Raw genomic sequence first — 27,547 nt, 5'->3', positions numbered from 1 at the left:
ATTAAAAAAGAATGTCTATTTTAATTCCTGTTAAATATTTTACTTATTAACCAAGCTTAATCGGTGCTAAGCCCCCTTAAGGGAATAGAAGGCACGCTACTCCAATCTTTCCTTATCTGCTCATGTGCCAGCAGACTTCATGCTATATCCGCATATTCGTTTGTGATTGGTTAGCAAGGGTTCTTTTGTTTTTGGGGACAGGGAAATGAGTGAAAAGAAAAAACATTAAGTAATATGCTCATTTAACAAAATAAAGTTGCGGTTTTCATTACAAAATTCTTCTCAGGTAGGTCTTTAACATTGTGTTTAATGTCCCTTTAACCAACTGCTAGTTAAGATGTCATGTGTTTTTACATGTGTATTTGTACTAATGGACTGTGTAACAACAAGGCTTTTATAAGCACCAACATGTGAAGATCATTATAACATTAGCATGAGAGCAAAACCTAAACAAGTTGAGTAAAATGGCAACAAAACAAAATTTGCTGGAATAGGACACTATTTCTTCTGTTATGTGTGATCAGTCCACGGGTCATCATTACTTCTGGGATATAACTCCTCCCCAACAGGAAATGCAAGAGGATTCACCCAGCAGAGCTGCATATAGCTCCTCCCCTCTACGTCACTCCCAGTCATTCTCTTGCACCCAACGACTAGATAGGATGTGTGAGAGGACTATGGTGATTATACTTAGTTTTTATGACTTCAATCAAAAGTTTGTTATTTTACAATAGCACCGGAGCGTGTTATTACTTCTCTGGCAGAGTTTGAGGAAGAATCTACCAGAGTTTTTTACTATGATTTTAACCGGAGTAGTTAAGATCATATTGCTGTTCTCGGCCATCTGAGGGAGGTAAAAGCTTCAGATCAGGGGACAGCGGGCAGATGAATCTGCATTGAGGTATGTAGCAGTTTTTATTTTCTGAATGGAATTGATGAGAAAATCCTGCCATACCGTTATAATGACATGTATGTATACACTTCAGTATTCTGGGGATGGTATTTCACCGGAACTACTCTGTTAAAAGTACACTAAACCTTTTAATAGGTATTTATCATGTTAAACGTTTTTGCTGGAATGTAGAATCGTTTGCATTTCTGAGGTACTGAGTGAATAATATTTGGGCATTATTTTTCCACTTGGCAGTTGCTTGTTTTAATTGTGACAGTTTCGTTTCTCTTCACTGCTGTGTGTGAGGGGGAGGGGCCGTTTTTGGCGCTCTTTGCTACGCATCAAAAATTTCCAGTCAGTTACTCTTATATTTCCTGCATGATCCGGTTCATCTCTGACAGAACTCAGGGGTCTTCAAACTTCTTTGAAGGGAGGTAGATTCTCTCAGCAGAGCTGTGAGACTTTTATATTGACTGTGAATAAAAACGTTGCTCTGTAATTTTTATTTCAAATTTAATTATTGTTACTTTACTAATGGGAACAAACCTTTGCTAAAAGTTGTGTTGTTTTAAAGATTGATGCTATAACTGTTTTTCAGTTCATTATTTCAACTGTCATTTAATCGTTTAGTGCTTCTTTGAGGCACAGTACGTTTTTTGTTAAATAAGATTGTAACCAAGTTGCAAGTTTATTGCTAGTGTGTTAAACATGTCTGACTCAGAGGAAGATACCTGTGTCATTTGTTCCAATGCCAAGGTGGAGCCCAATAGAAATTTATGTGCTAACTGTATTGATGCTACTTTAAATAAAAGCCAATCTGTACAATTTGAACAAATTTCACCAAACAGCGAGGGGAGAGTTATGCCGACTAACTCGCCTCACGCGGCAGTACCTGCATCTCCCGCCCGGGAGGTGCGTGATATTATGGCGCCTAGTACATCTGGGCGGCCATTACAGATAACATTACAAGATATGGCTACTGTTATGACTGAAGTTTTGGCTAAATTACCAGAACTAAGAGGCAAGCGTGATCACTCTGGGGTGAGAACAGAGTGCGCTGATAATACTAGGGCCATGTCTGATACTGCGTCACAGCTTGCAGAGCATGAGGACGGAGAGCTTCATTCTGTGGGTGACGGTTCTGATCCAAACAGATTGGATTCAGATATTTCAAATTTTAAATTTAAATTGGAAAACCTCCGTGTATTACTAGGGGAGGTTTTAGCGGCTCTTAATGATTGTAACACTGTTGCAATACCAGAGAAATTGTGTAGGTTGGATAAATACTTTGCGGTACCGGCGAGTACTGACGTTTTTCCTATACCTAAGAGACTAACTGAAATTGTTACTAAGGAGTGGGATAGACCCGGTGTGCCGTTCTCACCCCCTCCAATATTTAGAAAGATGTTTCCAATAGACGCCACCACACGGGACTTATGGCAAACGGTCCCTAAGGTGGAGGGAGCAGTTTCTACTTTAGCTAAGCGTACCACTATCCCGGTGGAGGATAGCTGTGCTTTTTCAGATCCAATGGATAAAAAATTAGAGGGTTACCTTAAAGAAAATGTTTGTTCAACAAGGTTTTATATTGCAACCCCTTGCATGTATCGCGCCGATTACGGCTGCGGCAGCATTTTGGATTGAGTCTCTGGAAGAGAACCTTAGTTCAACTACGCTGGACGACATTACGGACAGGCTTAGAGTCCTTAAACTAGCTAATTCATTCATTTCGGAGGCCGTAGTACATTTAACCAAACTTACGGCTAAGAACTCAGGATTCGCCATCCAGGCACGTAGGGCGCTGTGGCTAAAATCCTGGTCAGCTGATGTAACTTCTAAGTCCAAATTACTTAATATACCTTTCAAGGGGCAAACTTTATTTGGGCCCGGTTTGAAAGAAATTATCGCTGACATTACAGGAGGTAAGGGCCACGCCCTGCCTCAAGACAAAGCCAAAGCTAAGGCTAGACAGTCTAATTTTCGTCCCTTTCGGAATTTCAAAACAGGAGCAGCATCAACTTCCACTGCACCAAAACAGGAAGGAGCTGTTGCTCGTTACAGACAAGGCTGGAAACCTAACCAGTCCTGGAACAAGGGCAAGCAGGCCAGGAAACCTGCTGCTGCCCCAAAGACAGCATGAACCGAGAGCCCCCGATCCGGGACCGGATCTAGTGGGGGGCAGACTTTCTCTCTTCGCCCAGGCTTGGGCAAGAGATGTTCAGGATCCCTGGGCGCTAGAGATCATATCTCAGGGATACCTTCTAGACTTCAAATTCTCTCCCCCAAGAGGGAGATTTCATCTGTCAAGGTTGTCAACAAACCAGATAAAGAAAGAAGCGTTTCTACGCTGTGTACAAGATCTGTTATTAATGGGAGTGATCCATCCGGTTCCGCGGTCGGAACAAGGACAAGGGTTTTACTCAAACCTGTTTGTGGTTCCCAAAAAAGAGGGAACTTTCAGGCCAATCTTAGATTTAAAGATCCTAAACAAATTCCTAAGAGTTCCATCGTTCAAAATGGAAACTATTCGGACAATCTTACCCATGATCCAAAAGGGTCAGTACATGACCACAGTGGATTTAAAGGATGCTTACCTTCACATACCGATTCACAAAGATCATTACCGGTATCTAAGGTTTGCCTTCTTAGACAGGCACTACCAGTTTGTAGCTCTTCCATTCGGATTGGCTACGGCTCCAAGAATCTTCACAAAGGTTCTGGGTGCCCTTCTGGCGGTACTAAGACCGCGAGGAATTTCGGTAGCTCCGTACCTAGACGACATTCTAATACAAGCTTCAAGCTTTCAAACTGCCAAGTCTCATACAGAGTTAGTTCTGGCATTTCTAAGGTCGCATGGATGGAAAGTGAACGAAAAGAAGAGTTCTCTTTTTCCTCTCACAAGAGTTCCATTCTTGGGGACTCTTATAGATTCTGTAGAAATGAAGATTTACCTGACAGAAGACAGGTTAACAAAGCTTCAAAATGCTTGCCGTGTCCTTCATTCCATTCAACACCCGTCAGTAGCTCAATGCATGGAGGTGATCGGCTTAATGGTAGCGGCAATGGACATAGTACCTTTTGCACGCCTACATCTCAGACCGCTGCAATTGTGCATGCTAAGTCAGTGGAATGGGGATTACTCAGATTTGTCCCCTACTCTGAATCTGAATCAAGAGACCAGAAATTCTCTTCTATGGTGGCTTTATCGGCCACACCTGTCCAGGGGGATGCCATTCAGCAGGCCAGACTGGACGATTGTAACAACAGACGCCAGCCTACTAGGTTGGGGCGCTGTCTGGAATTCTCTGAAGGCTCAGGGACTATGGAATCAGGAGGAGAGTCTCCTTCCAATAAACATTCTGGAATTGAGAGCAGTTCTCAATGCCCTTCTGGCTTGGCCCCAGTTAACAACTCGGGGGTTCATCAGGTTTCAGTCGGACAACATCACGACTGTAGCTTACATCAACCATCAGGGAGGGACAAGAAGCTCCCTAGCAATGATGGAAGTATCAAAGATAATTCGCTGGGCAGAGTCTCACTCTTGCCACCTGTCAGCAATCCACATCCCGGGAGTGGAGAACTGGGAGGCGGATTTCTTGAGTCGTCAGACTTTTCATCCGGGGGAGTGGGAACTTCATCCGGAGGTCTTTGCCCAAATACTTCGACGTTGGGGCAAACCAGAGATAGATCTCATGGCGTCTCGCCAGAACGCCAAACTTCCTCACTACGGGTCCAGATCCAGGGATCCGGGAGCGGTTCTGATAGATGCTTTGACAGCACCTTGGAACTTCGGGATGGCTTATGTGTTTCCACCCTTCCCGCTGCTTCCTCGATTGATTGCCAAAATCAAACAGGAGAGAGCATCAGTGATTCTAATAGCACCTGCATGGCCACGCAGGACTTGGTATGCAGATCTAGTGGACATGTCATCCTGTCCGCCTTGGTCTCTACCTCTAAGACAGGACCTTCTGATACAGGGTCCATTCAAACATCAAAATCTAACTTCTCTGAAGCTGACTGCTTGGAAATTGAACGCTTGATCTTATCAAAACGTGGTTTTTCTGAGTCGGTTATTGATACCCTGATACAGGCTAGGAAGCCTGTTACCAGAAGGATTTACCATAAGATATGGCGTAAATACCTATACTGGTGCGAATCCAAAGGTTTCTCCTGGAGTAAAGTTAGGATTCCTAGGATATTGTCCTTTCTACAAGAAGGTTTAGAAAAGGGTTTATCGGCTAGCTCATTAAAGGGACAGATCTCAGCTCTGTCTATCTTGTTACACAGGCGTCTGTCAGAAAATCCAGACGTCCAGGCCTTTTGTCAGGCTTTGGCTAGGATCAAGCCTGTGTTTAAAGCTGTTGCTCCGCCATGGAGTTTAAACTTAGTTCTCAACGTTTTACAGGGTGTTCCGTTTGAACCCCTTCATTCCATTGATATAAAATTGTTATCTTGGAAAGTTCTGTTTTTAATGGCTATTTCCTCGGCTCGAAGAGTCTCTGAGTTATCAGCCTTACATTGTGATTCTCCTTATCTGATTTTTCACTCAGACAAGGTAGTTCTGCGTACTAAACCTGGGTTCTTACCTAAGGTAGTCACTAACAGGAATATCAATCAAGAGATTGTTGTTCCATCCCTGTGTCCAAACCCTTCTTCAAAGAAGGAACGTCTTCTACACAATCTGGATGTAGTTCGTGCCCTCAAGTTCTACTTGCAGGCAACTAAAGATTTTCGCCAAACTTCTTCCCTGTTTGTCGTTTATTCTGGACAGAGGAGAGGTCAAAAAGCTTCTGCTACCTCTCTCTCTTTTTGGCTTCGTAGCATAATACGTTTAGCCTATGAGACTGCTGGACAGCAGCCTCCTGAAAGAATTACAGCTCATTCCACTAGAGCTGTGGCTTCCACTTGGGCCTTTAAGAATGAGGCCTCTGTTGAACAGATTTGCAAGGCTGCAACTTGGTCTTCGCTTCATACTTTTTCCAAATTTTACAAATTTGACACTTTTGCTTCTTCGGAGGCTATTTTTGGGAGAAAGGTTCTTCAGGCAGTGGTTCCTTCTGTATAATGAGCCTGCCTATCCCTCCCGTCATCCGTGTACTTTTGCTTTGGTATTGGTATCCCAGAAGTAATGATGACCCGTGGACTGATCACACATAACAGAAGAAAACATAATTTATGCTTACCTGATAAATTCCTTTCTTCTGTTGTGTGATCAGTCCACGGCCCGCCCTGTTTTTAAGGCAGGTAAATATCTTTTAAATTATACTCCAGTCACCACTTCACCCTTGGTTTCTCCTTTCTCGTTGATTCTTGGTCGAATGACTGGGAGTGACGTAGAGGGGAGGAGCTATATGCAGCTCTGCTGGGTGAATCCTCTTGCATTTCCTGTTGGGGAGGAGTTATATCCCAGAAGTAATGATGACCCGTGGACTGATCACACAACAGAAGAAAGGAATTTATCAGGTAAGCATAAATTATGTTTTTGTGGTTACACTCATCTTAAAAGCACAATTAAGCTGAAAAAAATTTGAAACCTATAAAATCAGGGTGAAGAATAAGATTTTAAAAAATGCACCTTATGAAGAAGCATGAAATTCATAGTTTCTGTCTGGCTTTACCCTCACACAGATTGGGAGCTCCTTACGGGTATTTTAGCATTTTAAATTTAACCAAAAATGGGAATGTTTAACGATTTATAATAGGGTTGCACGATACCATTTTTTTTTAAGACCGAGTACAAGTACCAATACTTTTTTTTTCCAAATACTCACCGATCCTAATTACCGATGCTTTTTTTTTATGTCATATGACAGTTTCTCAAGCACAATACAGACTAATTTAAGATAGATTCTTTATAATTATGAAGAACTAACTCTAAAGACATTATGAAACCTTTAAACCGTTTTAGTTGCTTGTTTCACAGAACATGTTGATAACATAATTTATGTAAGAACTTACCTGATAAATAAATTTTTCATATTAGCAAGAGTCCATGAGCTAGTGACGTATGGGATATACATTCCTACCAGGAGGGGCAAAGTTTCCCAAACCTCAAAATGCCTATAAATACACCCCTCACCACACCCACAAATCAGTTTAACGCATAGCCAAGAAGTGGGGTGATAAGACAAAAGTGCGAAAGCATAAAAAAATAAGGAATTGGAAAAATTGTGCTTTATACAAAAAAATCATAACCACCACAAAAAGGGTGGGCCTCATGGACTCTTGCTAATATGAAAGAAATGAATTTATCAGGTAAGTTCTTACATAAATTATGTTTTCTTTCATGTAATTAGCAAGAGTCCATGAGCTAGTGACGTATGGGATAATGAATACCCAAGATGTGGATCTTCCACGCAAGAGTCACTGGAGAGGGAGGGATAAAATAAAGACAGCCAATTCCGCTGAAAATAATCCACACCCAAAATAAAGTTTGTCTTATAATGAAAAAAACTGAAAATATAAGCAGAAGAATCAAACTGAAACAGCTGCCTGAAGAACTTTTCTACCAAAAACTGCTTCAGAAGAAGAAAACACATCAAAATGGTAGAATTTAGTAAAAGTATGCAAAGAAGATCAAGTTGCTGCTTTGCAAATCTGATCAACCGAAGCTTCATTCCTAAACGCCCAGGAAGTAGAAACTGACCTAGTAGAATGAGCTGTAATCCTTTGAGGCGGAGTTTTACCCGACTCGACATAAGCATGATGAATTAAAGATTTCAACCAAGACGCCAAAGAAATGGCAGAGGCCTTCTGACCTTTCCTAGAACCGGAAAAGATAACAAATAGACTAGAAGTCTTTCGGAAATTCTTAGTAGCTTCAACATATTTCAAATCTCTAAAACAATGAGACTTAAATAATGTGGAGACAATAATGACGCCCATATTTTTAAGCGCCAAAAAAAGACGCCCACATTATTTGGCGCCTAAATGCTTTTGGCGACAAAAATGACGCCACATCCGGCAACGCCGACACTTGGCGCAAAAAAAACGTCAAAAATGACGCAACTTCCGGTGACAAGTGACGCCGGAAATAAAGAATTTTTATGCGCCAAAAAGTCAGCGCCAACAATGACGCAATAAAATGAAGCATTTTCAGCCCCCGCGAGCCTAACAGCCCACAGGGAAAAAAGTCAAATTTTAAGGTAAGAAAAAAATTGATTATTCAAATGCATTATCCCAAATAATGAAACTGACTGTCTGAAATAAGGAATATTGAACATCCTGAGTAAAGGCAAATAAATGTTTAAACACAAATATTTAGAACTTTATATAAAAGTGCCCAACCATAGCTTAGAGTGTCACAAAAATAAGACTTACTTACCCCAGGACACTCATCTACATGTAGTAGAAAGCCAAACCAGTACTGAAACGAGGATCAGTAGAGGTAATGGTATATATGAGTATATCGTCGATCTGAAAAGGGAGGTAAGAGATGAATCTCTACGACCGATAACAGAGAACCTATGAAATAGACCCCGTAGAAGGAGATCATTGAATTCAAATAGGCAATACTCTCTTCACATCCCTCTGACATTCACTGCACGCTGAGAGGAAAACCGGGCTCCAACCTGCTGCGGAGAGCATATCAACGTAGAATCTAGCACAAACTTACTTCACCACCTCCACGGGAGGCAAAGTTTGTAAAACTGATTTGTGGGTGTGGTGAGTGGTGTATTTATAGGCATTTTGAGGTTTGGGAAACTTTGCCCCTCCTGGTAGGAATGTATATCCCATACGTCACTAGCTCATGGACTCTTGCTAATTACATGAAAGAGAGATAAAAATATTACAATAAAATATATTAACAACAATACATAACACATGTAAAATCACAACCAACCAAAAGTGAAATACTGTTAAAAATATAACTCTGCACTGTTAAATCATGGGAAACAACACTATGGGATAGATTACAATGACTGCTAAGCTTTACCAATGCTCCATTAAAGTCTATGGCGTTGGAAATGTGAACAGAGCATTGGTAAAGCTTACCAATCAAATGTAATCTAAATCTAGTCCTATAAATGTAGGATGAGTGTTCATAGGAATTGTCATATGAGCACTCTTCCTGCAATTATATAAGGTAAGGATGTTCCTCAGAGTACAGTATGTTTTGAGCATAATTGTGCAAGATGAAAACTAGCAGTATAACAATCAATCTAGCAATTGGATAACATTTTTCAAAAGTCTGTTTCTTTTATCAGTAAAGATGTTTGACGCTATGCTGAACAGTCTTTCACTTTCCACATTACTGCATGGGGCAAAAATATATTTTTGGGCCATTAAATCTGTTTAACTACCCAGTACTGCAGGGGTTTGTCTGAATTGATGTACAGTGATCTCTCCCAGGTAGGGTTTCAGCTGTATAGTAGCATCTTTTGGAGCACTGCTCTCAGACATACAATAATAACATCAATTTGTATTGGCAGAACAAAAGTGAACTCTCTTTAGTTGTCTCCTCTTCAGCTTAAAATGAAATGGGAACATGAAGTTTGAAAAAACGTCATAAGATGGTGTATAGTTAAGATCTGGAGGTATCGGTTTAAGTATCTGTGCATTTGCATGAGTACTAGTGCAAGTACTTGGTATCGGTACCTATACTAGTATCGGTGCAACCCTAATTTATAATCTTATTATACTTCTAAAAATATATATATTGAAATTATATTTTTCTAATCATTCCTCTTTAGAAGTGCAAGATAATATACCATTTTCTTTCTAATGACACGGTGAGTCCACGGATCATCTTTAATTACTATTGGGGGAAAATCACTCCTGGCCAGCAGGAGGAGGCAAAGAGCACCACAGCAAAGCTCTTAAATATCATCTCCCTTCCCTCCAACCCCAGTTATTCTATTTGCCTACGTTAAAAGCAAGGAGGTGGTAAGTTTAGGGGTGTGAAAGAATATTCTTCAATCAAAATTTTATTATTTTTCAGCAGAGCAAGTTTGTGCTGTTCCTTCCTGGGGTTTAGCCGTAGTCCATGTCAGTCTCCAGTAGAGCAGTGGTGGCTTTTAAGCAATTGGGAACTTAGGGGGTATCATCCTCACTGTGCCTCCCAAATAGTTGTTGCTGCCCTAACTGGAAAGCCTGAGTAAGATTACTCAGTCTTTCTTTTTCCCCCACAGGTCCATGTGAGGGAGAATGCCTCTCAAACCTAGTGAGCTGTCCTGCTGCCAGGCAGATTATATTGAGGTAAGTGCTAATTTTATTTCTCCAACATAGGTGTGTCCGGTCCACGGCGTCATCCTTACTTGTGGGATATTCTCTTCCCCAACAGGAAATGGCAAAGAGCCCAGCAAAGCTGGTCACATGATCCCTCCTAGGCTCCGCCTACCCCAGTCATTCTCTTTGCCGTTGTACAGGCAACATCTCCACGGAGATGGCTTAGAGTTTTTTAGTGTTTAACTGTAGTTTTTATTATTCAATCAAGAGTTTGTTATTTTGAAATAGTGCTGGTAGGTACTATTTACTCAGAAACAGAAAAGAGATGAAGATTTCTGTTTGTATGAGGAAAATGATTTTAGCAACCGTAACTAAAATCCATGGCTGTTCCACACAGGACTGTTGAGAGCAATTAACTTCAGTTGGGGGAACAGTGTGCAGTCTCTTGCTGCTTGAGGTATGACACATTCTAACAAGACGATGTAATGCTGGAAGCTGTCATTTTCCCTATGGGATCCGGTAAGCCATGTTTATTACGATCATAAATAAGGGCTTCACAAGGGCTTATTAAGACTGTAGACTGTTTCTGGGCTAAATCGATTCATTATTAACACATATTTAGCCTTGAGGAATCATTTTATCTGGGTATTTTTGATATAATAATATCGGCAGGCACTGTATTAGACACCTTATTCCTTAGGGGCTTTCCCAAAGCTTAAGCAGAGCCTCATTTTCGCGCCGGTGTGGCGCACTTGTTTTTGAGAGGCATGGCATGCAGTCGCATGTGAGAGGAGCTCTGATACTTAGAAAAGACTTTCTGAAGGCGTCATTTGGTATCGTATTCCCCTTTGGGCTTGGTTGGGTCTCAGCAAAGCAGATACCAGGGACTGTAAAGGGGTTAAAGTTTAAAACGGCTCCGGTTCCGTTATTTTAAGGGTTAAAGCTTCCAAATTTGGTGTGCAATACTTTTAAGGCTTTAAGACACTGTGGTGAAAATTTGGTGAATTTTGAACAATTCCTTCATGTTTTTTCGCAATTGCAGTAATAAAGTGTGTTCAGTTTAAAATTTAAAGTGACAGTAACGGTTTTATTTTAAAACGTTTTTGTACTTTGTTATCAAGTTTATGCCTGTTTAACATGTCTGAACTACCAGATAGACTGTGTTCTGAATGTGGGGAAGCCAGAATTCCTATTCATTTAAATAAATGTGATTTATGTGATAATGACAATGATGCCCAAGATGATTCCTCAAGTGAGGGGAGTAAGCATGGTACTGCATCATTCCCTCCTTCGTCTACACGAGTCTTGCCCACTCAGGAGGCCCCTAGTACATCTAGCGCGCCAATACTCCTTACTATGCAACAATTAACGGCTGTAATGGATAATTCTGTCAAAAACATTTTAGCCAAAATGAACCCTTGTCAGCGTAAGCGTGGCTGCTCTGTTTTAGATACTGAAGAGCATGACGACGCTGATATTAATATCTCTGAAGGGCCCCTAACCCAGTCTGATGGGGCCAGGGAGGTTTTGTCTGAGGGAGAAATTACTGATTCAGGGAACATTTCTCAACAGGCTGAACCTGATGTGATTGCATTTAAATTTAAGTTGGAACATCTCCGCATTCTGCTTAAGGAGGTATTATCCACTCTGGATGATTGTGAAAAGTTGGTCATCCCAGAGAAACTATGTAAAATGGACAAGTTCCTAGAGGTGCCGGGGCTCCCAGAAGCTTTTCCTATACCCAAGCGGGTGGCGGACATTGTTAATAAAGAATGGGAAAGGCCCGGTATTCCTTTCGTCCCTCCCCCCATATTTAAAAAATTGTTTCCTATGGTCGACCCCAGAAAGGACTTATGGCAGACAGTCCCCAAGGTCGAGGGAGCGGTTTCCACTTTAAACAAACGCACCACTATACCCATAGAGGATAGTTGTGCTTTCAAAGATCCTATGGATAAAAAATTAGAAGGTTTGCTTAAAAAGATGTTTGTTCAGCAGGGTTACCTTCTACAACCAATTTCATGCATTGTCCCTGTCGCTACAGCCGCATGTTTCTGGTTCGATGAGCTGATAGACGCTCGATAGTGATTCTCCTCCTTATGAGGAGATTATGGACAGAATCAATGCTCTCAAATTGGCTAATTCTTTCACCCTAGACGCCACTTTGCAATTGGCTAGGTTAGCGGCTAAGAATTCTGGGTTTGCTATTGTGGCGCGCAGAGCGCTTTGGTTGAAATCTTGGTCGGCTGATGCGTCTTCCAAGAACAAGCTACTTAACATTCCTTTCAAGGGGAAAACGCTGTTTGGCCCTGACTTGAAAGAGATTATCTCTGATATCACTGGGGGTAAGGGCCACGCCCTTCCTCAGGATCGGCCTTTCAAGGCAAAAAATAGACCTAATTTTCGTCCCTTTCGTAAAAACGGACCAGCCCAAAGTGCTACGTCCTCTAAGCAAGAGGGTAATACTTCTCAAGCCAAGCCAGCTTGGAGACCAATGCAAGGCTGGAACAAGGGAAAGCAGGCCAAGAAACCTGCCACTGCTACCAAGACAGCATGAAATGTTGGCCCCCGATCCGGGACCGGATCTGGTGGGGGGCAGACTCTCTCTCTTCGCTCAGGCTTGGGCAAGAGATGTTCTGGATCCTTGGGCGCTAGAAATAGTCTCCCAAGGTTATCTTCTGGAATTCAAGGGACTTCCCCCAAGGGGGAGGTTCCACAGGTCTCAGTTGTCTTCAGACCACATAAAAAGACAGGCGTTCTTACATTGTGTAGAAGACCTGTTAAAAATGGGAGTGATTCATCCAGTTCCATTAAGAGAACAAGGGATGGGGTTCTACTCCAATCTGTTCATAGTTCCCAAAAAAGAGGGAACGTTCAGACCAATCTTAGATCTCAAGATCTTAAACAAGTTTCTCAAGGTTCCATCGTTCAAGATGGAAACCATTCGAACTATTCTTCCTTCCATCCAGGAAGGTCAATTCATGACCACGGTGGATTTAAAGGATGCGTATCTACATATTCCTATCCACAAGGAACATCATCGGTTCCTAAGGTTCGCATTCCTGGACAAACATTACCAGTTCGTGGCGCTTCCTTTCGGATTAGCCACTGCTCCAAGGATTTTCACAAAGGTACTAGGGTCCCTTCTAGCTGTGCTACGACCAAGGGGCGTTGCGGTAGTACCTTACTTGGACGACATTCTGATTCAAGCGTCGTCCCTTCCTCAAGCAAAGGCTCACACGGACATCGTCCTGGCCTTTCTCAGATCTCACGGATGGAAAGTGAACGTGGAAAAGAGTTCTCTATCCCCGTCAACAAGGGTTCCCTTCTTGGGAACAATTATAGACTCCTTAGAAATGAGGATTTTTCTGACAGAGGTCAGAAAAACAAAACTTCTAGACTCTTGTCGGATACTTCATTCCGTTCCTCTTCCTTCCATAGCTCAGTGCATGGAAGTGATCGGGTTGATGGTAGCGGCAATGGACATAGTTCCTTTTGCGCGCATTCATCTAAGACCATTACAACTGTGCATGCTCAGTCAGTGGAATGGGGACTATACAGACTTGTCTCCGAAGATACAAGTAAATCAGAGGACCAGAGACTCACTCCGTTGGTGGCTGTCCCTGGACAACCTGTCACAAGGGATGACATTCCGCAGACCAGAGTGGGTCATTGTCACGACCGACGCCAGTCTGATGGGCTGGGGCGCGGTCTGGGGATCCCTGAAAGCTCAGGGTCTTTGGTCTCGGGAAGAATCTCTTCTACCGATAAATATTCTGGAACTGAGAGCGATATTCAATGCTCTCAAGGCCTGGCCTCAGCTAGCGAGGACCAAGTTCATACGGTTTCAATCAGACAACATGACAACTGTTGCGTACATCAACCATCAGGGGGGAACAAGGAGTTCCCTAGCGATGGAAGAAGTGACCAAAATCATTCTATGGGCGGAGTCTCACTCCTGCCACCTGTCTGCTATCCACATCCCAGGAGTGGAAAATTGGGAAGCGGATTTTCTGAGTCGTCAGACATTGCATCCGGGGGAGTGGGAACTCCATCCGGAAATCTTTGCCCAAGTCACTCACCTGTGGGGCATTCCAGACATGGATCTGATGGCCTCTCGTCAGAACTTCAAAGTTCCTTGCTACGGGGCCAGATCCAGGGATCCCAAGGCGGCTCTAGTGGATGCACTAGTAGCACCTTGGACCTTCAAACTAGCTTATGTGTTCCCGCCTTTTCCTCTCATCCCCAGGCTGGTAGCCAGGATCAATCAGGAGAGGGCGTCGGTGATCTTGATAGCTCCTGCGTGGCCACGCAGGACTTGGTATGCAGATCTGGTGAATATGTCATCGGCTCCACCTTGGAAGCTACCTTTGAGACGAGACCTTCTTGTTCAGGGTCCGTTCGAACATCCGAATCTGGTTTCACTCCAGCTGACTGCTTGGAGATTGAACGCTTGATTTTATCGAAGCGAGGATTCTCAGATTCTGTTATCGATACTCTTGTTCAGGCCAGAAAGCCTGTAACTAGAAAGATTTACCACAAAATTTGGAAAAAATATATCTGTTGGTGTGAATCTAAAGGATTCCCTTGGGACAAGGTTAAGATTCCTAGGATTCTATCCTTCCTTCAAGAAGGATTGGAAAAAGGATTATCTGCAAGTTCCCTGAAGGGACAGATTTCTGCCTTGTCGGTGTTACTTCACAAAAAGCTGGCAGCTGTGCCAGATGTTCAAGCCTTTGTTCAGGCTCTGGTTAGAATCAAGCCTGTTTACAAACCTTTGACTCCTCCTTGGAGTCTCAATTTAGTTCTTTCAGTTCTTCAGGGGGTTCCGTTTGAACCCTTACATTCCGTTGATATTAAGTTATCTTGGAAAGTTTTGTTTTTAGTTGCAATTTCTTCTGCTAGAAGAGTCTCAGAATTATCTGCTCTGCAGTGTTCTCCTCCTTATCTGGTGTTCCATGCAGATAAGGTGGTTTTACGTACTAAACCTGGTTTTCTTCCAAAAGTTGTTTCTAACTGTTACAAACTGCTATTTGTGACTGGCCCTTTGAATGGAAGGTTGCCCTGCTTCCCTGGATTTTGGAGAAGCCTATTTGCCAGCCTCCTTCCTCATGACTATGGCCCCTGGAAGATTGTGCCCCTGAGAGTATATTGACTTTTGTTGGGTGTGTGTGGCCCTTTGGGAAACGTCTGGGGACATATTGTGACTCTGGTGAACAATGCCCCCTTTAAGACTATGTCCCCAGACCTGTGAAATGACTTGTCCCTGGCTTTCTCCCACTTGGTTCAGTTTCATTGTGTGCAATTAAGAGTTAAATTTTGTTCAGCTTCAAGAAACCTATTCTAAATACAAGTCTGCTGGGATTAGCTCTAATTAGGTTTAGTGATCAACTTTCCCATTGTCTAATCAGACTTCTAGTAGTGATAAGGTGGACTGCATTGTTTTATTGTGTGTAATGTTATCTGCTGAAGTAAATGTTGTGGCCTGTCAAAGGGAGTGTCTCTCTATCTAATATCAAATGTGTGATGGGGGATTTTATGCCTCCCCCTGAGAGTGTCCTGTTTGCATGTAACCTCAATAAAAAGCAGGCTGTGTGCTCCAGCACTTCAGACCTATGTTGACCCTCTAACTTGCAGCTTTGACTCATGTTTGTAGGGGACAGCTTCAGCTAATATCACTACAGGGATTGCTGACTACGGTGCTGCTGCTCCTTTGGTGAGCGCTAGGAGCATCCTTTTCTACGGTCCAACTTCCAGCCAGCCTGGAGGCAACCGTAACATTTGGCGGCAGCGGTGGGATTGGCGTCCTAGCGCAAGGAGCAGCACCACAACAGCACTGGTATCGTAGGAAAGTTATTGAGGGCAACGCTAGCCACTGCGCAGCGTCCCTACCTACAGCAGCATGGAGCTGACAAGATACTGGTCAGAACCCTGTGAAGAGCACCTCAACCTGATCCGTCGCTATGAGGGCGCGGATTTCGTTCCAGAGGTAAAGAGGCGGCTAGTCCGATATGGTCCAGACCCTGCGCAGGAGGTAGTCAGTCGCCTCATCCGGGAATTGGCTTCTGAGAACGAAGCAGCACGAGCCTTTGAGCGCCAACTGTGGAGTTTGGGGGTATGGACACCTGCTCTCCAGCGAGAAAATGAGTTACAGGGGGCAGAGACAGTTGGTCCTGTCCCCCAGCAGCAGAGGAATATGCAGGGAATTGTGAGCCCAGACTCCATTCCCCAGCGGCTGGAAGTATGTAAGGGAGAGGAGAGCAGCGACCTCCCTCCCCAGCGGCAGTATACTGTGCAGAGGGAAGAGACAACCGGTCTCCTTCCCCAACCCCAACCAGAGATACCAGAGGCAGCAGGCCTCATAGACTGGTCCTGGGAGGACCCCCAGCAGGCAGGTGGAGATGGGACCGCAGTCTCTCTACCGGCCCTACAGGGATGCTGGGCAGGTGGCCCAGATCCCCAGCGACAGACCCAGCTACAGGGAGGGGAGAGCATCGACCTCCCTCCCCAGCCGGAGTGTGCCTTCCAGGGAGAGGAGACAACTGGTCTCTCTCCCCAGCCGCAGCATGTTTCACAGGAAGCGGAGAGCATCGACCTCCCTTCCCAACGGCCACCGGAGTATCAGGAGGAGGAGGTAAGCCAATCTCCCCCTCCCCAGCTAACTCCTAACTTGGGCCCAGGGTTAACAGTGGAGATGTTAACCCCCACTGACCCCCACGTTCCCTTTGCCACCGGGCAGGACTATGCCCCAATTCCCCCAGCAGAAGAGCTGGCATCAGAACAGAGCACTGCTGGCCTCTGCCCTACAGACCCCCTTGTTACAGGACTGGCCTGCAAACCCCTCACCCCAGCAGAAGCGCTGGCACCAGGGCAGAGTGCCGCTGGCTTCTGCCCCCCAAGTACCATCAGCTATTTGCACAGCTGCGCCAGGAAGGCAGAGGATGCTACACTTTCATCCTATAACCTGGAACCTACAGGCCAGTGCTACTTGTTGTGGGGGGGCTGCTTTGCTGCTAGTGTTTATTTGTGGGTGGGTTGCGAGACTAACTTAGGCACTGACCGACAGAAGGTCAGGTGCCTTGTTAGTCTCCCTCCAAAAGGGGAGATATGTTACAAACTGCTATTTGTGACTGGCCCTTTGAATGGAAGGTTGCCCTGCTTCCCTGGATTTTGGAGAAGCCTATTTGCCAGCCTCCTTCCTCATGACTATGGCCCCTGGAAGATTGTGCCCCTGAGAGTATATTGACTTTTGTTGGGTGTGTGTGGCCCTTTGGGAAACGTCTGGGGACATATTGTGACTCTGGTGAACAATGCCCCCTTTAAGACTATGTCCCCAGACCTGTGAAATGACTTGTCCCTGGCTTTCTCCCACTTGGTTCAGTTTCATTGTGTGCAATTAAGAGTTAAATTTTGTTCAGCTTCAAGAAACCTATTCTAAATACAAGTCTGCTGGGATTAGCTCTAATTAGGTTTAGTGATCAACTTTCCCATTGTCTAATCAGACTTCTAGTAGTGATAAGGTGGACTGCATTGTTTTATTGTGTGTAATGTTATCTGCTGAAGTAAATGTTGTGGCCTGTCAAAGGGAGTGTCTCTCTATCTAATATCAAATGTGTGATGGGGGATTTTATGCCTCCCCCTGAGAGTGTCCTGTTTGCATGTAACCTCAATAAAAAGCAGGCTGTGTGCTCCAGCACATCAGACCTATTTTTGACCCTCTAACTTGCAGCTTTGACTCATGTTTGTAGGGGACAGCTTCAGCTAATATCACTACAGGGATTGCTGACTACGGTGCTGCTGCTCCTTTGGTGAGCGCTAGGAGCATCCTTTTCTACGGTCCAACTTCCAGCCAGCCTGGAGGCAACCGTAACACTAACAAAAACATTAACCAGGAGATTATCGTACCTTCTCTGTGTCCAAAACCAGTTTCAAAGAAGGAACGTTTGTTGCACAATTTGGATGTTGTTCGCGCTCTAAAATTCTATTTAGATGCTACAAAGGATTTTAGACAAACATCTTCCTTGTTTGTTGTTTATTCAGGTAAAAGGAGAGGTCAAAAAGCAACTTCTACCTCTCTCTCTTTTTGGATTAAAAGCATCATCAGATTGGCTTACGAGACTGCCGGACGGCAGCCTCCCGAAAGAATCACAGCTCATTCCACTAGGGCTGTGGCTTCCACATGGGCCTTCAAGAACGAGGCTTCTGTTGATCAGATATGTAGGGCAGCGACTTGGTCTTCACTGCACACTTTTACCAAATTTTACAAGTTTGATACTTTTGCTTCTTCTGAGGCTATTTTTGGGAGAAAGGTTTTGCAAGCCGTGGTGCCTTCCATTTAGGTGACCTGATTTGCTCCCTCCCTTCATCCGTGTCCTAAAGCTTTGGTATTGGTTCCCACAAGTAAGGATGACGCCGTGGACCGGACACACCTATGTTGGAGAAAACAGAATTTATGTTTACCTGATAAATTTCTTTCTCCAACGGTGTGTCCGGTCCACGGCCCGCCCTGGTTTTTTAATCAGGTCTGATAATTTATTTTCTTTAACTACAGTCACCACGGTACCATATGGTTTCTCCTATGCAAATATTCCTCCTTAACGTCGGTCGAATGACTGGGGTAGGCGGAGCCTAGGAGGGATCATGTGACCAGCTTTGCTGGGCTCTTTGCCATTTCCTGTTGGGGAAGAGAATATCCCACAAGTAAGGATGACGCCGTGGACCGGACACACCGTTGGAGAAAGAAATTTATCAGGTAAACATAAATTCTGTTTTTTCTAAGCAGGTACAAGAAAAATATTGGCACTTTAGCTGTTAGCTCTCTATGGGACACCAGATGCATTAATCCTATTATGAGGTAATGGGATAATGGGAGGCAGTTTGTGCAGGCACTGCGGGGAGGAGAGGAGTTCAGGGGACAGGCTCAGTTTGTTTTTATTTTGGATTATTCCGGTCAGGGTGGTTGTGGTGTTTACTTGCTCTCGCCGGCTTTACCTTCAGAGTGAAGATTAGTGCCGGCCAGGAGGTTCAGGTTGATAAGCCCACGATGGGCGGGTCTGTTCTGAAGCGGCAGAGAGTTTTGCTTGCTTTTTTCCTTTCTCACTTCCGGAGTGCCGGAAGGATGATGTATTTCATTACGGCTCTGCTTTTCTGTGTTAGCTGTCTCTGGATACCGGGTGGAGCAGCTCTGGGTTGAGTCCAGATTTTCTCTATTGACTCCGGCGGTCAGCAGGACAGGTTGGCACCTCAGCAGGGCTAGCTGAGGTGTAGAGGCTGTCTGGGGTGCTCTAAAAGCAACGTTTTTTGCATTGGGAAATAAAGTTGTTTAATAATTAAAGGGACAGTAACGTTTTTGGGACATAATCTAAAAAAATAAGCATTTTAGTTTTCATTTGTTCAATTATTGGGTAAAGATAGACCAAGAGGCCCTGCAAAATGTTACTTGTTTGTGTTCTGATGCTAATGTGGAACCATCAATCCCTTTCTGTTCCTCATGTATTGAGAGAACATTGAATTACAGGGATAGACTTTTTGATTGAGCCATCATTGTCTAAGGCGGATGTTGTTCAGGGGTATCCTAAAAATGTTCAAGATATGCCGCAGCTTTCTCCTCAAGTGTCCCAAACTTTATCATCCACACATGTAGTGCCCTGTGCTTCCTCAAACTCCGGTACGAGTTAAGTTGCAAGACATTGCTACCCACATATCTTCTGCGGTAACTGATGCACTGTCTGCTTTTCCCATGTTGCAGGGAAAGCGCAAGAGTAAATCTAAGGAATCGGTTAGTAAGGTTTCTGACAGTTGTGACTATTCCGAATGTTCCTTCCCAGAAGTCTGAGGAGGAAGATACTTTGGATGCATCTGAGGGTGAAATCTCAGACTCGGTGTAATTCCTTCTTCTGATGCTGAAGTTGTATCATTCAGATTTAAGCTGGAACACCTCTGTTTGTTACTTAAGGAGGTTTTGGCTACCTTGGACGATTCAGACACTACTCTCGTAGTTGAGCCTAAGAAGTCTAGTAAGCTAAACAAGTATTTTGATGTACCTTCCATTGTGTTTTTCCCTGTACCTGACCGGGCTACAGAGATTATTGCTAGGGAATGGGAGAAACTTGGTATCCCTTTTTCTCCATCCCTAATTTTTAAGATGTTTCTAATTGCTGACTCTATCAAGAAGTCTTGGCAGACAGTCCCCAATGTGGAAGGGGTAATTTCCACTTTGGCTAAGAGAACCACTATTCCCATAGATAGCTGTTCCTTTAAGGATCCTATGGATAAGAAGTTGGCGGGGTGCCTCAAAAAGATGTATTTACACCAGGGTTTACAATGGCAACCTGCAGTGTGTATTGCTACCGTTACCAGCGTGGCAGCATACTGGTTTGATGCGTTGTCTGATTCTTTTCAGACAGACACTCCCAGGATAGGATCAAGGCCCTTAAGTTGGCCAATTCTTTTATTACGAATGCTTCCCTACAGATTATTAAGCTGGGAGCTAAGATTTATGTTTTTTTCCGTACTGGTCCGCAGAGCCTTATGGTTGAAATCCTGGTCTGCGGAAGTTTCGTCTAAGCTTTTGGCGATTCCCTACAAGGGGTAAGACCTTGTTTGGGCCGGGCTTGGCTGAAATTTTTTCCGACATTACAGGAAGGAACGGTCATTTCCTCCCTCAGGATAAAGAGGCATAAGCAGAAGGGACGTCAGAGTAATTTTCCTGACAACATAACTTCAGTGGCTTAAATCAACCTTCAGGAAGGAACGAGGGTTCCTTGGCCATGACAGAGGTATCCAAGATTATTCAGTGGGCGGAGACCCACAATTGCTGTCTATCTGCGATCCACATTCCAGGAGTGGACAATTGGGAAGCGGATTTTCTGAGCAGACAGATCTTTCACCCGGGGGAGTGGGAACTTTATCCGGAGGTGTTTGCCAACTTTATTCTCAAATGGGGACAGACGGAGCTGGATCTCATGCCATCTCTACAGAATGGCAAGCTCCCAAGGTACGGGTCAAGGTATCCTCAGGCTGTACTGATAGATGCTCTGGCGGTTCCTTGGAATTTCAGTCTAGCATGCCTATTTCCTCTGTTCGCTCTCCTTCCACAGGTTATTGCTCGAATCAAACAGTAGAAGGCTTCGGGGATCCTCATTGCACCGGCGTGGCCTCGCAGGATCTGGTATGCAGACCTAGTGGAGATGTCTTCTCTTCCACCTTGGAGACTTCCACTGAGGAAGGACCTTCTACTTCAAGGGCCCTTCCTTCATCCAAATCTAGTTTCTCTGAAGCTGACTGCTTGGAGATTGACCCCTTAATTCTATTTAAGCGCAATTTTTCAGAGTCGGTTATTGAGACCTTGATTCAGGCTTGTCCGCCTGTAACCAGGAAGATTTACCATAAGATATTGCGTAAATATCTGTGTTGGTGTAGAGGTCGGATTCCTAGAACTTTGTCTTTTCTCCAAGAAGGTCTGGAGAAGGGCTTATCTGCAAGTACTTTGAAGGGTCAAATATCTGCCTCGTCTATTTTGTTGCACAAACGTCTGGCAGATGTACCAGACGTGCAATCTTTGTCAGGCTTTGGTCAGAATCAGGCCTGTGTTCAAACCTGTTACTCCTCCCTGGAGTCTTAACCTTGTTTTTAAAGTTCTTCAGCAGGCTCCGTTTGAGCCTATACACTCTTTATATATTAAGATGTTATCTTGGAAAGTTTTGTTTCTTGTTGCAATTTCTTCTGCTCGTAGAGTCTCTGAGCTCTCAGCGTTGCAGTGTGAATCCCCTTACCTTATTTTTCATTTGGATAAGGTAGTTCTGCGTAGTAAGTTAGGGTTCCTCCCTAAAGTAGTTTCGGATAGGAACATTAATCAAGAAATCGTTGTTCCTTCTATGTGTCCTAACCCTTCTCATAAAGCGCGTCTGCTGCACAACCTAGATTTGGTGCGTGCGTTGAAATACTATTTGCAGGTGACTAAGGATTTCCGCCAGTCTTCTGCTTTGTTGTTTTCTCTGGGAAACGCAAGGGTCAGAAAGCTATGGCTACTTCTTTCTTTGTGGCTGAAGAGTTTAATTCGCTTGGCTTATCTTTCTTTGTGGCTGAAGAGTTTAATTCGCTTGGCTTATGAAACTGCTGGACAGCAGCCTCCTGAGTGTCACGGCTCATTCCACGAGGGCTGTTTCTTCTTCCTGGGCATTCAAAAATGAAGCTTCTGTGGAACAGATTTGCAAGGCTGCAACTTGGTCCTCTACACACTTTTTTTTTAAATTCTATAAATTTGATACTTTTGCCTCGACTGAGGCTTCTTTTGGTAGAAAGCTTCTTCAAGCAGTGGTGCCTTCTGTTTAGGTTTCCGGTCTTGTCCCTCCCTTATCTGTGTCCCCTAGCTTTGGGTATTGATTCCCATTAGTAATTAGAGATGATCCTTGGACTTACCGTGTCATTAGAAAGAAAACAAAATTTATGCTTACCTGCTAAATTTCTTTATTTTTTGACACGGTGAGTCCACGGCCCGCCCTGTTTAAGACAGGTTTTTTGTGTTGTAAACCTCAGGATCCTCTGCACCTTGTGTTACTTCCTTTCTTTTTCCTTTGGTCGAATGACTGGGGTTGGGGGAAGGGAGGTGATATTTAACAGCTTTGTTGTGGTGCTCTTTGCCTCCTGCTGGCCAGAAGGGATATTCCCAATAGTAATTAGAGATGATCTGTGGACTCACCGTTTCAAGAAATAAATAAATTTATCAGGTAAGCATAAATTTTGTTTTTCTCTTGTAAGGTGTATCCAGTCCACGGATCATCCATTACTTGTGGGATATTCTCCATCCCAACAGGAAGTTAAATACCCACAGCAGAGCTGGTATATAGCTCCTCCCCTAACTGCCATATCCAGTCATTCTCTTGTAACTCTCAACAAGCATGGAGGTAGTAAGAGAGAAGTGGTGTAATGCAGTTTTTTTTTCTTCAATCAAAAGTTTATTTTTAAATTGTACCGGAGTTGTACTATTTTGTCCCAGGCAGAAAATAGAAGAAGAATCTGCCTGTGATTTCTATGATCTTAGCAGGTTGTAACTAAGATCCATTGCTGTTCTCGCACATGACTGAAGAGAGAGGTAACTTCAGCGGGGGAATGGCGTGCAGGTTATCCTGCTATGAGGTATGTGCAGTTAAAATTTTTTCTAGAAGATGTAAATACTAGAAAATGCTGCTGATACCAGATTTATGTAAGGTAAGCCTGAATACAGTGATTTAATAGCGACTGGTAACATGCTTACTTTCTGAGGTAATACTCTTATAGATTTGCAATATAAAACGTTTGCTGGCATTTTTAAACGTTTTTATATATACTTTGGTGATAAAACTTTATTGGGGCCTAGTTTTTTTTTTTTTCCACATGGCTGGCTTAAATTTGCCTAGAACAGTTTCCTGAGGCTTTCCACTGTGTTACTATGAGTGGGAGGTGCCTAATTTAGCTCTTTTTTGCGCAGTAACTTTTACAGACTGACATCCAGCTTCCTCCAGGAGTCCCCTGAATGCTATAGGACCTCTCTCAAGGGCTCTTAGGCTTTCCAAAATAGTTTGTTGGGGAAGGTAGGCCCACAGCAAGGCTGTGGCAGTTTGGTGTGCTGTTAAAAAAGTCTATCTTTTTTTTATTCGTTTTTTGAACTAAGGGGTTAATCATCCATTTGCAAGTGGGTGCAATGCTCTGTTAGCTTATTATATACACTGTAAAAATTTCGTTTGATTTACTGCTTTTTTCCACTGTTTTTCAAATTCTGACCATTTGTTTCTCTTAAAGGCACAGTACCGTTTTTATTTTTTGCTTGTTAACTTGATTTAAAGTGTTTTCCAAGCTTGCTGGTCTCATTGCTAGTCTGTTTAAACATGTCTGACATAGAGGAAACTCCTTGTTCATTATGTTTAGAAGCCATGGTGGAACCCCCTCTTAGAATGTGTACCAAATGTACTGATTTCACTTTAAGTAATAAAGATCATATTCTGTCTTTAAAAAATTTATCACCAGAGGAATCTGACGAGGGGGAAGTTATGCCGACTAATTCGCCCCACGTGTCAGACCCTTTGACTCCCGCTCTAATGGCTCCAAGTACATCTAGTGCGCCCATAGCGTTTACTTTACAAGACATGGCAGCGGTCATGGATAATACCCTGTCTGCGGTATTATCCAGACTACCTGGGTTTAGAGTAAAGCGAGACAGCTCTGGAGTTAGAAGAAATACAGAGCATACTGCCGCTTTAAGAGCTATGTCTGATACTCCCTCACAATATACAGAAGCTGAGGAAGGAGAGCTTCTTTCTGTGGGTGATGTTTCTGACTCAGGAAAAAAAGATTCAACCTGATTCTGATAGGTCTACATTTAAATTTAAGCTTGAACACCTCCGCGTGTTGCTCAGGGAGGTTTTAGCTGCTCTGAATGACTGTGATACAATTGCAGTGCCAGAAAAATTGTGTAGATTGGACAAATACTATGCAGTGCCGGTGTGCACTGTTTTTCCAATACCTAAAAGGTTTACAGAAATTATTACTAAGGAATGGGATAGACCAGGTGTGCCGTTCTCTCCCCCTTCTATTTTTAAGAAAATGTTTCCAGTAGATGCCACCACACGGGACATATGGCAGACAGTCCCTAAGGTTGAGGGAGCAGTTTCTACCCTAGCTAAGCGTACTACTATCCCTGTCGAGGACAGTTGTGCATTCTCAGATCCAATGGATAAAAAGTTAGAGGGTTACCTTAAGAAAATGTTTATTCAACAAGGTTTTATTCTACAGCCCCTAGAATGCATTTCCCCAGTCACTGCTGCTGCGGCTTTCTGGTTTGAGTCTCTGGAAGAGGCTTTACAGGTAGAGACCCCATTGGATGACATACTTGACAAGCTTAGAGCACTTAAGCTAGCCAATTCTTTTGTTTCTGATGCCATTGTTCATTTGACTAAACTAACGGCTAAAAATTCTGGTTTTGCTATTCAAGCGCGTAGGGCGCTATGGCTTAAATCATGGTCAGCTGACGTTACTTCAAAGTCTAAGCTGCTTAACATTCCCTTCAAGGGGCAAACCCTATTCGGTCCTGGTTTGAAGGAGATCATTTCTGATATCACTGGAGGAAAAGGTCATGCCCTTCCTCAGGATAGGTCCAAATCAAGGGCCAAACAGACTAATTTTCGTGCCTTTCGAAACTTAAAGGCGAGTACGGCATCAACTTCCTCTAATGCAAAACAAGAGCGAACTTTTGCCCAGTCCAAGTCGGTCTGGAGACCTAACCAGACCTGGAACAAAGGTAAGCAGGCCAAAAAGCCTGCTGCTGCCCTTAAGACAGCATGAAGTATCAGCCCCCTATCCGGTAACTGGTCTAGTAGGGGGCAGACTTTCGCTCTTCGCCCAGGCTTGGGCAAGAGATGTCCAGGATCCCTGGGCGTTGGAAATTGTATCCCAGGGGTATCTTCTGGACTTCAAAGCTTCTCCCCCAAAAGGGAGATTTCACCTTTCGCAATTATCTGCAAACCAGATAGAGAGAGGCATTCTTACACTGTGTTCAAGACCTCCTAGTTATGGGAGTGATCCATCCAGTTCCACAGGAGGAACAAGGACAGGGATTTTATTCAAATCTGTTTGTGGTTCCCAAAAAAGAGGGAACCTTCAGACCAATTTTAGATCTCAAGATTTTAAACAAATTCCTCAGTTCCATCATTCAAGATGGAGACTATTCGTACCATCCTACCTATGATCCAGGAGGGTCAATACATGACTACAGTGGATTTGAAGGATGCTTATCTTCACATTCAGATACACAAAGATCATCGGTTTCTCAGGTTTGCCTTCCTGAACAGGCATTACCAGTTTGTGGCTCTTCCCTTTGGGTTAGCTGCAGCCCCAAGAATCTTTACAAAGGTTCTGGGGTCACTTCTGGCGGTCCTAAGACTGCGGGGCATAGCAGTGGCCCCTTATTTAGACGACATTCTGATACAGGCGTCAAATTTCCAAATTGCCAAGTCTCATACGGACATAGTTCTGGCATTTCTGAGGTCGCATGGGTGGAAGGTGAACGAGGAAGAGAGTTCTCTATCCCCTCTCACAAGAGTCTCCTTTCTGGGAACTCTAATAGATTCTGTAGAAATGAGGATTTACCTTCGGTGGCTCAGTGTATGGAAGTAATCGGCTTAATGGTAGCGGCAATGGGCATAGTGCCGTTTGCACGTCTACATCTCAGACCGCTGCAACTATGCATGCTCAGTCAGTGGAATGGGGATTACACAGATTTGTCCCCTTTACTAAATCTGGATCAAGAATCGTCTAAATAGCAGTGGCCCCTTATTTAGACGACATTCTGATACAGGCGTCAAATTTCCAAATTGCCAAGTCTCATACGGACATAGTTCTGGCATTTCTGAGGTCGCATGGGTGGAAGGTGAACGAGGAAGAGAGTTCTCTATCCCCTCTCACAAGAGTCTCCTTTCTGGGAACTCTAATAGATTCTGTAGAAATGAGGATTTACCTTCGGTGGCTCAGTGTATGGAAGTAATCGGCTTAATGGTAGCGGCAATGGGCATAGTGCCGTTTGCACGTCTACATCTCAGACCGCTGCAACTATGCATGCTCAGTCAGTGGAATGGGGATTACACAGATTTGTCCCCTTTACTAAATCTGGATCAAGAGACCAGGGATTCTCTTCTCTGGTGGCTATCTCGGGTCCATCTGTCCAAGGGAATGACCTTTCGCATGCCAGATTGGACAATTGTAACGACAGATGCCAGCCTTCTAGGCTGGGGGGCAGTCTGGAACTCCCTGAAGGCTCAGGGATTGTGGACTCAGGAGGAGACACTCCTTCCAATAAACATTCTGGAACTAAGAGCGATATTCAATGCTCTTCAGGCTTGGCCTCAGCTAGCGACAATGAGGTTCATCAGATTTCAGTCGGACAACATCACGACTGTGGCTTACATCAACCATCAAGGGGGAACAAGGAGTTCACTAACGATGTAAGAAGTCTCAAAGATAATTCGCTGGGCAGAGATTCACTCTTGCCACCTATCAGCTATCCATATCCCAGGTGTAGAGAACTGGGAGGCGGATTTTCTAAGTCGACAGACTTTTCATCCGGGGGAGTGGGAACTCCATCCGGAGGTGTTTGCACAATTGATTAATCGTTGGGGCAAACCAGAATTGGATCTCATGGCGTCTCGCCAGAACACCAAGCTTCCTTGTTACGGATCCAGGTCCAGGCACCCCAAGGCAACGCTAATAGATGCTCTAGCAGCGCCTTGGTCCTTCAACCTGGCTTATGTGTTTCCACCGTTTCCTCTGCTCCCTCGTCTGATTGCCAAAATCAAGCAGGAGAGAGCATCGGTGATCTTGATAGTGCCTGCGTGGCCACGCAGGACTTGGTATGCAGATCTGGTGGACATGTCATCCTTTCCACCATGGACTCTGCCGCTGAGACAGGACCTTCTACTTCAAAGTCCTTTCAACCATCCAAATCTAATTTCTCTGTGGCTG

The 27,547-nt window shown here is 44.0% G+C and overlaps 1 protein-coding gene across 1 annotated transcript in view; it reads left to right on the top strand.

The window, feature by feature from the left end:
* The window catches only part of SMARCC1 (SWI/SNF related, matrix associated, actin dependent regulator of chromatin subfamily c member 1), a gene marked incomplete in the record, with an annotated part of 306,811 nt that overhangs the window by 162,798 nt on the left and 116,466 nt on the right, over positions 1-27,547 (top strand).

This window comes from Bombina bombina, chromosome 5 (assembly GCF_027579735.1).
Source record: "Bombina bombina isolate aBomBom1 chromosome 5, aBomBom1.pri, whole genome shotgun sequence".
Taxonomy (NCBI): domain Eukaryota; kingdom Metazoa; phylum Chordata; class Amphibia; order Anura; family Bombinatoridae; genus Bombina; species Bombina bombina.
Note: the sequence above shows the minus strand (reverse complement) of the source record. Positions and strands in the feature narration are given on the sequence as shown.